At 27.7% G+C, this 12,505-nt stretch overlaps 1 protein-coding gene across 14 annotated transcripts in view; it reads right to left on the bottom strand.

Moving 5' to 3' along the window:
* LOC132921992 (uncharacterized) overlaps positions 1 to 12,505 on the bottom strand; it is a 302,827-nt gene that overhangs the window by 271,736 nt on the left and 18,586 nt on the right. For 13 of the 14 annotated variants that reach the window (XM_060985266.1, XM_060985268.1, XM_060985271.1 and 10 more), the window contains exon 1: positions 8,780 to 9,337. The exons of the other annotated variant lie outside the window; for it this stretch is intronic. The gene's annotated coding sequence lies outside the window, so the exon portion shown is untranslated. Of the gene's footprint in view, positions 1 to 8,779; positions 9,338 to 12,505 lie in introns of those variants that run through there. 14 annotated transcript variants of the gene reach the window in all.

The raw sequence follows: 12,505 nt of genomic DNA, 5'->3' as shown, positions 1-12,505 counted from the left end.
AGAAATATCTTACTATATTAGGTTGGTATGTTTAGAACTAACTTAAACAACAACTGTTTGGTGTTCTAACAAATATATTTGATTTTGAGTTAATTTTTACCATGAAAATTGGCTTATAGAAATAAATTGACTTTAATGTATTATTTCCCACAAATGTATACAGTGGCGTATAAGGGGGGTTTAGGAGTTCAAACCCCCAACAAAATATATGGTAGATACGGATATTTATTTGATTGTATAACTAATTGGAATTTAAGAATGGAAATTTTTTTTTAATCCCCCCCTAAAATTAATTTCTATATACGCCACTGAATATATAACATTATAGTAATTAATACAGAGCTACCCCCGTGATTTGAATAGTATTTAAGATAAACCTCGATCATGCGTTTGTGGCGGAAAAAAAATTATGGTTACATATATATTTTTATTACAGCTTATTCTTATCAAAAAAATCTAATAAATTAATGTATCATTAATCATGTCCATATATGCATGGATACAATTTTTTTAATATTACATAATATAGTATATTGTTATTAGATTTTCAATGACACATAGGCAAATTCATCAAATGTTGGATATGATCCAAGTTTTATATAACATAGAACCATTAAATTAAATATAATATGATATTTATACCATTCTTATTTGACACTATTATAGTATACAGAATAATTATATGTTATCATCATTATTAGTAAGGTACAATTATGGGTCACCTATACATTTACGGTAACCAAAACAATTAAATAAATAAACGAAAAAATAAAGTTTATAAAAATTTTAATTCTAAAATATTATTTATGATTATTTAATTTACTTATATGAATTTATAAACATTCAACGTAATAATCAAAATACATACATTTGATCTAAAAGTGTTAATTGTGATGGCTACTTATAAAACATGTTAAAATATTTTCAGATAATTAATATATAAACAAACAATTAAATATGTATAGGTATTATTACTTTAATTTTATTTTTATTTGTTTCTAATACATTGACAAAAAATATAAAACCTACTTATTTAATAAATACTTAAATTGTTATTTTTTTCTCATATATTATCCATTTAAAATTCTCAAATATGTCGTATATTTTTCTTATAAATTATCATTTATGTTACTTTATTGATCGTACATTCAAATATTTTATTAGTATTTCAAATATTTCGTTTGATTTTAAATAGTTAATAAATAAACAAATTTTAAAAAGTTTGACATCCAAGTAGGTAGGTCACTTACATTTGATTATATAAAAAAATATATATTTATATATTTGGGAGATTGCAACAAAAATTACAAAATAAACATAATATTTGTTTTTTGAATGAATAAACTATGCAGATTACTTTTTACATTCTTAAGTAAATAAATTATGAAAAATCTTTTAGTCTTTTAAACGCTTAAAAAAAATTATTACAGTAAAAATTACGCAATTAATTTATAGAACCTGCTTCACCATGTTATTATCTTTTTTTAATAATTAAAATTACGTAAAAAATAGTTAGTTATGAAAGCATTTTTAAAACGTGGGTACTGGGTTGGATTTCTTTTAAATTTAATTTAATAATGTCGTAAGTGAAAAACGTTGCATGTAATTAAATAAACTGATCTACTGATCCTCATAGACATTTAATCAGAAGGAATTGACTATATTATATTAAAAAGTAGAATAAACTTTGGGCGTTTTGTTTACTCCATATATAAACAATAATAATGAACACAAAAATAATGAATTAGTTGTCTATATATTTGAATAAATACTATAAATATTAACTAATTAACTAATATACTACCAAAATCTCAAACTATATTTAAATACTAATAATATTAATTTTACTAGGTACTGATAATGTGTGCATTTTGATAACCACTTCAATAAAGAAAAGTATTAATAACCTTTATTTGTAAATTATACAGTTTTTTTTCTAACTATTATTAAAGTATATAAAATTATATTTTTACATATTGATAAACAATAATTTTACATAATATCTATAGCTATAATAAGATATAAAATATTTTAGAAATATAAAAACTATATTAAATTAATAGCACCATTAATTCAAAGCCATTCTCACTGGGTATCTCCAAAAAAATTGGAACTTCCATCAACATACTCCATACGGGCACGCAATCATCATCAATACCTTGTATAAAAGAAATAACTTCCAATCTGTACTTGTTAACACACACTTAACAATCAATAATACTATTTATAAGAATATCCAACATATTCAAAGTTATTTAAGTTTTTAACTGTAAATATTTCAAATGAAATTATATTATAAATTATCTTAAATATTATTACATTTATAATTTAAAATTCAATGAATATAGTTTTTGAGAGTCATAAAATTAAAATAAGATATGATAGTTATTCACTAAGTCATATTCTGATATTTAAATCTTCGTGGTATATAATTATATAAATACCAAGTTATTTATGACTAAAAATAAACACTTTTAAAATTATAAATGTATAATATAAGAATGCTATCCTTCCATTTTTTTGAAATAATAATGTTGATTTTAAATTAGCTAATAAAATACCTATATAGTTATTTATAACATCAAAATACCTACCTCAAATAAAAGATTCTAGTTTTTTGCAAAAGAAAACATAATCAGATATTTAAAAAATTATTTTAAAAATAACCTATTTCTAACGAAAAATAAACTAAACAGAATTAAATTATAAGCTTCCAATTTTCATTAAAAATATATTTTAATTTAAGCCATAATTTACTAAAACAACTGTATTTAAATCTTAAATTTACTGATTTGTTTGTACGTAAACGAGCAAAGATATTAATGTGTAATTTTATTTTTATTTTACCAATGTTGCCGGTTTTAATTCGTACGACAATATAGAACACTAACATTTTTGGAGCCCAGATCAACCCTCAACAAATCACAATAAAATGTTGTATTGTATTTATTCTTTTGACGTAAAAATTCTATAAATAACATTTTCTGGTAAACAACCATGTACAGCATTATTCTTTATCGGGTAGACAATTAGGTACACATCGAAAATATAAATTCAAGTGCTCTGTTTTATCTCAAATCTATAACCAAAATTGTTATTTTTGAAATATACTCATGCTACAATTTTTAAACTTAAAGCTTAAAATATTGGTAACCTTTATTGTATAACTCAAACAATTGGAAGTTAAACTTTCCCGTGGTTTGTAAATTTACGTATACAATAAAATTATCATTATACTGTATTATCATTGATATAATAGCCAAAGTTCCAATACTTCTAGACATTTTTTTATAATGTAAACGTAATAATTAATATATATATATAATATATGAGTATATACTATAGTTAGTTCCTAAAATAAATACAATATTAATATTATGATATTTATGGACATTTTTTCAACTCCCCCGCTCCTGAATTTTTTTCTTATACGTTCGCACCTAAATTATTGTATAGATAGAAAAACATAATAAGCTGTTAAATATTTAAATATTATATTACACGCATACCAATTCGTAGCATGCAAGCTCTTACCGTGTACTAAAAATGTATTTAAATTTTTAATATTTGATTTATTAAAATCTGCATAGTAATTATAAAACAAAACGTAATACAAACTCGTATTTTGTATAAAAAGAGAATGTATAGATTAATATACGTTATATATATATATATATATTATAACATTATTTTTATTTTTTTATTAACTAATTAACAAAACAACTACTCTTTTTGTCGTAAAAAAATTGAGTGCGCTCTAAAATATAAAAACATATTTTGATTCACTTATAAATTACCATCAAAATAATTAAAAATAATAAGCATACAAATTCAGATCAATTTATTAGTTGTTACAATCAATTAGCCCATAAACATAAATATAAATCACTAGTTTGAAATACCTATTATTTTGACATTGGAAATGTTAATAATCGTTTCAGAATGCAAAAACTGCGGCGAATCAACAGGTTAACAACTGTTACCTTGCAATAAATAAATATGTGATAGCTCACATAGTTCATCAACAATTTATAGTTTACGCCAACAGATCCCTATTTTTGTGTGCAATAACAAATAGCAAATAGACGAAAACAAGTTTATGTTTACAAGTTACAACCCCTAAATGATGTTTGTCCGATATGTTAAAATAAAATAATGATTAAGTATGTATTAGCAAAATTTACAAAAAAAGGACTGCAACCGACATGTAATGTTATTTATGAACGATGCAATTTTTGAACTCCTATCATAACAATATTTTCAAAAAACATATTGATAAATTTTATAGCACCAAAATGTATTTATTTATTTTTTTATATAAGCAATTAGATAGTTATATCATAATAGTTTTGAAGTTTTGAACAATCGAAAATATCAAATTGCTGATAATTAAAAATACATATTAATATTATATTGTTATTTATGAAGTCAGTGCCTAAATTTTTTGGGTTAAACTTATAAGAAAATTTCAAAGTGAACCCTTTTTAGTATCATTATATCATATACTAATTACGTCACTGACAAGATAACTATACTGACTGGAGCTAAGTTACATTCAGTTCTATTGCATATTACAGTATGAAGCATCAGCCGAGGACAAATCAAAATCCAAAAAACAATACAATTCTTATTGCTACGATATTATTACTATTGATCGCACATTTTTATTTTTATCGCAAAATATTTATAAATATATAATATTATATTTATTTTTGTCCACAAAATTCACACAATTTTACTGAAATATTTACCTGGCGTTAAACAACTGTGTGCCACTCGTAACCGAGAACTTGCATAAAAATATTAAAATATCTATATTTAAGTAATTAAGTACTTCATACGTAATAATAACCGTAAAATTTAGAATAATTATAGTCGATGTAAAACGTTGGCAGGTTACCCAAGCATATTATTGCCGATAATTCATAATATATCATAATACCAATTTAAAAGTTTAAATGATACATTGGCGTTTGGGAATTGAAAATATTTATACATAATATATTAATACATTATGTATAAGTAGTATGTCTATATACATATTTATATGTGTATATATAAGTATGTATATGATTTATTAATAATAATAATAATAATAATAACAATAAAAACTGGCAGTTGTAGGTATTTATTAGGTTCAGTTAAACATGATTACTACTTTTGAATACGATTAAATATATCACCACGGTAAATGGTTTATAGTTATTATTTTTTTTCTTTATAATAATTATCAATTGATTGAACAAGAATAACTCTAATATTATCATTACTAGGGGGGGTAGATTTTGTACCTGCCCATGATGAGTAATGTTATTCACTATTTTTTGATATCTATTCGAAAATCTAAAATATTTCGTATTTACTTGTACCATGTGTAATGTATCCTTAATTACAACCATTTAATCGTCAACTAATATTAAAAACAAAATTAAATTTATTAATAAAATAAGTACTTTTACAGTGAAAATATTTAATATTCAATTATTTTTACTTAAAAAAAATCAAATTGTGATGTACAGTATAAAGATACTTACTTAAAAAATGTTCCTCTTTTAAAAAAATAAACCCATTGACCATTTCTCTTTATTTATAAAAATTCCAACTTTTTGTATTTCTATTAAATTTAGAAATTACGAAATCTTATTAAAATGTATAGAAAGTATTATACAATTATACATTATTATACATTAAATGTAAATCCTAATATAGGCATATACAATAGATTTAAAAATGTACGTTATTATTTTTTTCTTTTTGACAAACGATTCTTCAAATTTATTTATTTCGAAGGCTTTGGAGTATTAATTTAATTAATCAATAATTTAAATAATTGTATTAAACATGATTATAAAAGGAACTCGTTTACTCTATTATATTTTCTATTACTTACTAAAGAAATTTTATAAAGTTAAAGCTTTTTATCCAATTTACATTTTAAATAAATGCTGAAACTATATGTACCACAAAAGTATATTTTAACAAAAAAAAAACCATAAGAAAGCTAAGTTATAATAAAAAAAAATTGAACAAATTAAAATAATTCTTATTTTGTGTATAATAATAATATATTTATTAACAACGATTTGAAATCATAAGTTCTTTTAAAAGTTATTAAGGCTAAGATAATATTATAATAAACATTTATTATTATTTGCTATTTTGTATTTCATTTTTATTATTTGTTTAGACTTGTTTATATAATACTCTATATTATAGAGTATGAAATAAATTTGTGAAGAGTTATGAGAGCTCATTACAAATTCATAAACATGCCATCGTGTAAATATGTAATGGTCAGAAAACATATCTGAATTTTACAGATTATTAAGACGATGAAATAGTTTAAATATTAATAATATGATTGAATAAAAAATATTATTGGGACTTAATTCTATTTTTAACAATTTATTCACTCAAAAATTTGAACTATATAATAAACTAAACATGCTTATATAATATTAATATAGTATTCAATCTAAAATTAACATTTATTTAATACTTCGGTGTACCAAAAGCTATTGCATTATTAGTTCATAAGGTGAACGTTTATAATCTATAAAATAACGCCTTCTGTTATAAATAACGGTAATTGTGTATAATTGTTTTGTTTTTCTGCCAAAGCTGAAAGCAGTGGAAGTGCTACATGTCTATACTAACCTACCTATGGGTTTTTTCAAAACCTTATCAGTTTAACACCCAAAATTTTATTACCCGCAAAATATAAAGGAAATATTTATATGTGATATTGTTATGAACTTTTATTAATGACTGCAATGGGTTAGGTATTTTCCGTCCCAATGAAAATATGGCAACGTGAAGTAAACCAATCATGGTTTACAACCTTTCTAAAAAAACAACACATTTTTTCTCTCACCCGATTTTCACGAAATACTCAAGGTACTATATACTGCTATTAGGTAACCTTTATTAGTATAGTATAACCATTTGACCGGTATTCAGAATTTTCTTGTTATTCATAATGAATTAAATTATTGTTTAGGTAAAATGATTTTAATAGTTATTAATAATAACCACCTAACTACTCAGTGAAGTAATTGAATACATTTTTCAATTATTTTTATGCGCTATGATAATGAACTAACCATACGGATTTCACGGAATACGGTAAGTCGGTAACAGTATAATTTTATTGTACCTTTAAAACTTTAAATATAATATTCAATAGACAATTCATTTGCGCATCTCGTTAATATCTAATGATAAAATATAATAAGTATTATTGGTATAATAACGCGCTAGGATATTCGTTCAAAGTAGTTATCAACACGCATAAATTGACATTTACGGTTACTTCCAGATTGATATAACAGTTCCAAGTAATCCAACCCTACAACACACTGGTTGAAAATCGCTGAGAAAACGTTTATAACGATGATAACAAATTATTAAGTGACTCGTGTGCAGGATGAATCACCAAACATGCTCACCTCCGTGTTGTCCTTTAATAATGAATTTATTCAAATTCTGATTTTTGGAATTTTTAAGTATAATAATTAAGTAAGGGTCTTATTTTCAAATACTTATCTTTATTATACTATTCAAGGAGTTTTTTGTGGCATGCGTACTTCTTTTATCGAATAAAAATCATTTTTTTTCCAGAAAAATTTAAATTAGATGAACTTTTTAAAAATGATAATGTATTATTATTAAAATTTAAACGAGTTGTTACTAAGATATTAAATTGTATAAATTAAGATGTAAAAAATATAAAACGGATATAATATTCTAAGTAGTATTTATTATATTTGAACAATATATAAAAAAAGTGAAATGTTAATAGATTAATATTATAATTACTTACTGAAATGTTCAAATAATTTAGACCACAAATCTTTAACACGTCAAAATCATAAAAAAAAAACAATAAACTTTCTAGAAGAAATCAAATGGTGATTCTCATTTAAAAAAATAGTTGGTATCACCACGGGACACTTCTTAAATGGTATAACAAATCTAAGTATTTGGAAATATGGTCCTTGCTCCTAAATTATATTTGAATGCTCTAAAATCAGAATTATATTAAGTTTATTAAAGAAAAGATGGGGGTGAGCGTACATGGCGAATCATTCTGTAGGTCAGGCGCGTTTAGAACGGACTTGGACGGTCTCGCGCAAAACTGACTATGATCACTACCTATATAATATCATGTGTGTGTGCGTATGCCCAGCATCCGCCTCGTCGTCAGTCACAACGGAGTTTTGGCGGTGTTGACGCGCGTGACGTCCCGCGATTTTATTTTTATAATAATATACCGCGGCATGATGCACGTTGGCCCTGCTGCCCGGCAGCGTCGCATGTAGCGGTGAAAATAGCGTCTACGCACACACGCACACACATACACATGAGCGTACGCACAGTTTTTGGATGAAATGTCTGGAAAAAATAACAAAAAATTACACGTTACGAAGTATATCCACCGCGAAACATTATTATAATGCGAAGAAAGCCTGTGTAATAACGATTATTAACCGCACAACGTCCGCGTCGCACTATACATCCCATTACGTTCCGCCGCCGCCGCTGCTGCTTCTGCTGCTACGGCCGCAGACGGTAATAATATTTCCGCGCAATCGATCTAAAACTAAACTGTAGTTTTTACGTTCCTTATCTGCGGTAAGTACTACGTACATTCAATTCGATCTAGCCATAAAACAAATTTTTGAAAAAAATTTCCTTTTGCTAAATGTACTCACGAAAAAGAACCAATACCTTTATTACTACGACCATTTACTATAACAGTGATCATTTTAACACTCACCCTGCAGGGGGACAACCGCAAATCAAAATATATTCGAACCGGACGCGGTATTTGATCCCGCGATGAAATGTGGCGAACAACGAGTCGACGGTTGCACGACGACAATAATGTCGGTGTGCCTGTCGTGTCGGCGAAAAAAAACGGTGCGCGAGCTATGCAGTGCCGGTGTTGTCGCGGTCGACGTATGTAGCACCACGGCAGTCACACGGTCCGGCGCGGATCCATCAGGTGGTGCGGCGGCGATTCGGTAGCGGAAACCACGATCGTCGCGGGTGGTGGTGGCGTCGGCGGTGGTGGATGCAGTAGCAGTGATAACGGTGTGCGGTGTGAATGAGAAGTGACGGTAGTGATGAGGATGGTGGTGGTAGTGGTGATTAGGGTGGTGGGTGTTCGGTGTACCTATGGATATAGTGCATGTGTTTATGTGTATACGATTGACGCGCACACAACAACACGCGCGCACCACCGGTCTGGTGCAGTTTGTAGAGCGGCAAACACGCGCGCGTACACGTACACGACGACTGACGCGACGTGCCGCCGGTACGCGAATGATGTCGCCCGCCCACTACCGTCCACCTTGTGTGCCTGTGGTCACCATGGAGACCCGCGTTTTCGCCGCCGCGTGTGCGCTTGTGCCACCAGACTTGTTGATGTCTTGCGGCGGCGGCGTGCATATACATTGCCACCCGCCGGGAGTGTAATATGCACCTGCTGGTCCGACTGTCGTTAGCGTAAATTTGTGTAATATACGCGTTTCGTAAGTAAATATATGAGCTAGGTACATTTATCGTTATAATTTATTCGTGAATAATTATAAAACAGCAATGATCCACAAGACCGATGAATTTCGACCTATCTCACGAGACAAGAAAAATTCTATCGTACCGTATTTACCCACTGATCGAGTTCTCGGACTTGGGGCCCAAATGAATGAACGAAAACTAAAACACTGCAATTTTTCATAATATAGTTTATACCAGAGGTTCTTAAACTCTTTAAATACGTAGGCCTCCGATGAAAATGAACCATGAACCAATTTTCTTTCAAATTACTTTTTTTTTTGTTATATAAATTTGTTTACAATACATTTTGTGTTAATTAAGATTAGAAAACATAAGCGTGTCCACGGGGGGTGCAGGGTATGCACCTGCACCCCCTACGATTTCAGGTGGCACCATAAACTAAGAAAAATTTTTCAAAAGGGGGGCGTAAAGCCCTTTAGCCCCCTGAGTATGCACCAGATTGCTCCCTCTGCATCAAAGGTCTGGACACGCCTATGTTAGAAAAGTTAATCAAAAAAGAAAGATTCAATAGCTCAACTTACTATAAACAATAATAAAATACTTTCTAAATTTTAATGTATACCTAACAATTATATTATTGTACAGTGCATACGTAAATTATGTTCTAATGTCCATGGCCGAAAATTGCACCATAGCGCTACAGACCACAGTTTTAGAGCCGTTGGTTTATGTTATTTACAGCTAAAATTATGAAAAATATGCGCATATTTACTAACTTTTCGTATACAACCTAATTATTACTGCAGACTTATGTCCAACCCCTTAATGCTGGTTGAATGTGAGACAATTACCCTACTTGGTTATTTAGAAAATATATTATTCCACTGAAAAAATCGTTTGTGGAGCGAAGAATGTCCGAGAATAATTTTTTATTTACTTTCTAATTATGCAGCGCTATTATTATTACTACGTTGTTATTAGGTAAATTGAAAAAATAGAGTACCCTACAATGAACGAGTAAATTCGCTAGTGAGTAGTGATAATCTTTTTCAATGTTTAATAACAGTGAATTTCTGTCTATCTGTTTGTTAACTAGACAGCGGAGTATACGTTAGAAACCACAAAATCGCATACGCCAGGAAGTGGTAAAGCGTTGGCAAATGTTGGCTTATGTTGTTCAACGTTTTCTACAGTCAAATTTGCTTTACATGCTCCTATATCACATGAAAATATTTTGAACACAAGGCTTTTGGTAATAATACCTATGTATAGATGACTATATTATTACCTATTTATTTTAATTTTAAACTTGCAAGTTATAATACTATAATAATATACTATACCTCGAAATTTCCGCGGTGTTCCCTAGACGGAAATTAAGGTAACTTTATCATTATTAGATCATATTTTTTCGTATTTTTTAATTAAATAATACCAACATATCTCCCGCGATTTATTAGAACAACATTATCTCGATATTTCGAATATCAAAATGGTTTTTTAATATAATCTTAAGACAGTTTTCATTTAACATTTTATATACTATATTAATGCGTTAAACATACTAGCATTCAAAATTCGAGTCATATATTGTCATTGGATATTGTTTCTTGTGCATGGAATTAATACGTATAAACTAGCTACACTGCGCCAAGTGCGCCAGTAAATTATTATAAATGACGCTTTTAACAAATTAGTTTTTTTCAGATTGTGTATATAAGACTACAATTTGTAAAAATCATACCCTAGGCATCGACAACAAATCGTTCATTATACGATTCAGTAAAGCGAAATAAAACAAAACTGTACGGCACGAGTACAAATCACCATTAAACTAATTATAAGATTTATAAATATAATTCGATACCATTTATATTCTATAGTCTATACCAAAAGCAGCCAAACGGTCAATCGCGGACAATTTCAGAGTCGATCATGTTAGAATTTATTTTTAGGGCAACGCGCACGAAAATTAATTAACACGAAGATTTTAGAAATTATTATTTATTATTACATTATTTTTAGTAATTAGTAATTAGTTTATAATACTTGACACTTATTGTATGTTTATATACACTTTATGCAAGTTTATTTCTTAATAATTATAATTTATAGTTATTCAATAATAAAAAAAATGTCTATGGAAGTCGATCCTTAAAGGTGAAATATAACCTAAAAAAAGTTTGAACACCCCTGGTCTATACTATTACAATACAATTATTAATAAAAAATAACGGTTTTTTTTTACTATTTACTGCATCACTACACTAAATTCCACTCCCAACCCTTAATAGAAAAGTGATATTCTGATAGCTTCAATGTTGGTACATTTAATTCAACTATCATTAAAAATCACAAAATCGACAAAACTGATTTGGTCAAAAATTAGATTTACGTAAAATTTTCCGTTTTTTCTTAATTTTTTTTTTGTTTATCCCGATTACAAAAATAAGCAATGGACATTTTTAAAATTGATATATCCAAAGTACAAACAAGATCATCTAATTTGATAGACAAAACCACCTCCATTTTTGAAAATTGAAGGATTTTATCGATCTTATCTCATCTACAAAAAAATACACGCCAATGTAAAATCAATACATTCCGCTCTACTCAGAGTCTAAAATTAATTTAAAAATGTAAAGAAATCGCTTTCAACTAATCTCCGTGATCGTATCCAAATATGTTTTCAGAAATTGTATTAGATAAATAATTAATACAGTGGACAACAGATTAAAAAAAAAACAATATAATAATTAATATTTATGTAGTGCGTGGTTTATTTTTCATTATATTATATGTACAATGCACATATACATATACAAAATAGTTTAAATCAGTATAGAAACTCTGGCCACCCAAATTTTAGTCCTCAATATTGAATCTATTCAGTGATAATATGTTGTATTTTATAAATTAAAATTAAAAAATTTAACAGTTTTTAGTCCTTAAAAGCAACTCCCTATCGAACTAACCACCCCTT

Source organism: Rhopalosiphum padi, chromosome 2 (assembly GCF_020882245.1).
Source record: "Rhopalosiphum padi isolate XX-2018 chromosome 2, ASM2088224v1, whole genome shotgun sequence".
Lineage (NCBI taxonomy): Eukaryota > Metazoa > Arthropoda > Insecta > Hemiptera > Aphididae > Rhopalosiphum > Rhopalosiphum padi.
The sequence above is the reverse complement of the archived record's forward strand: the minus strand, read 5'-3'. Positions and strand labels throughout refer to the sequence as shown.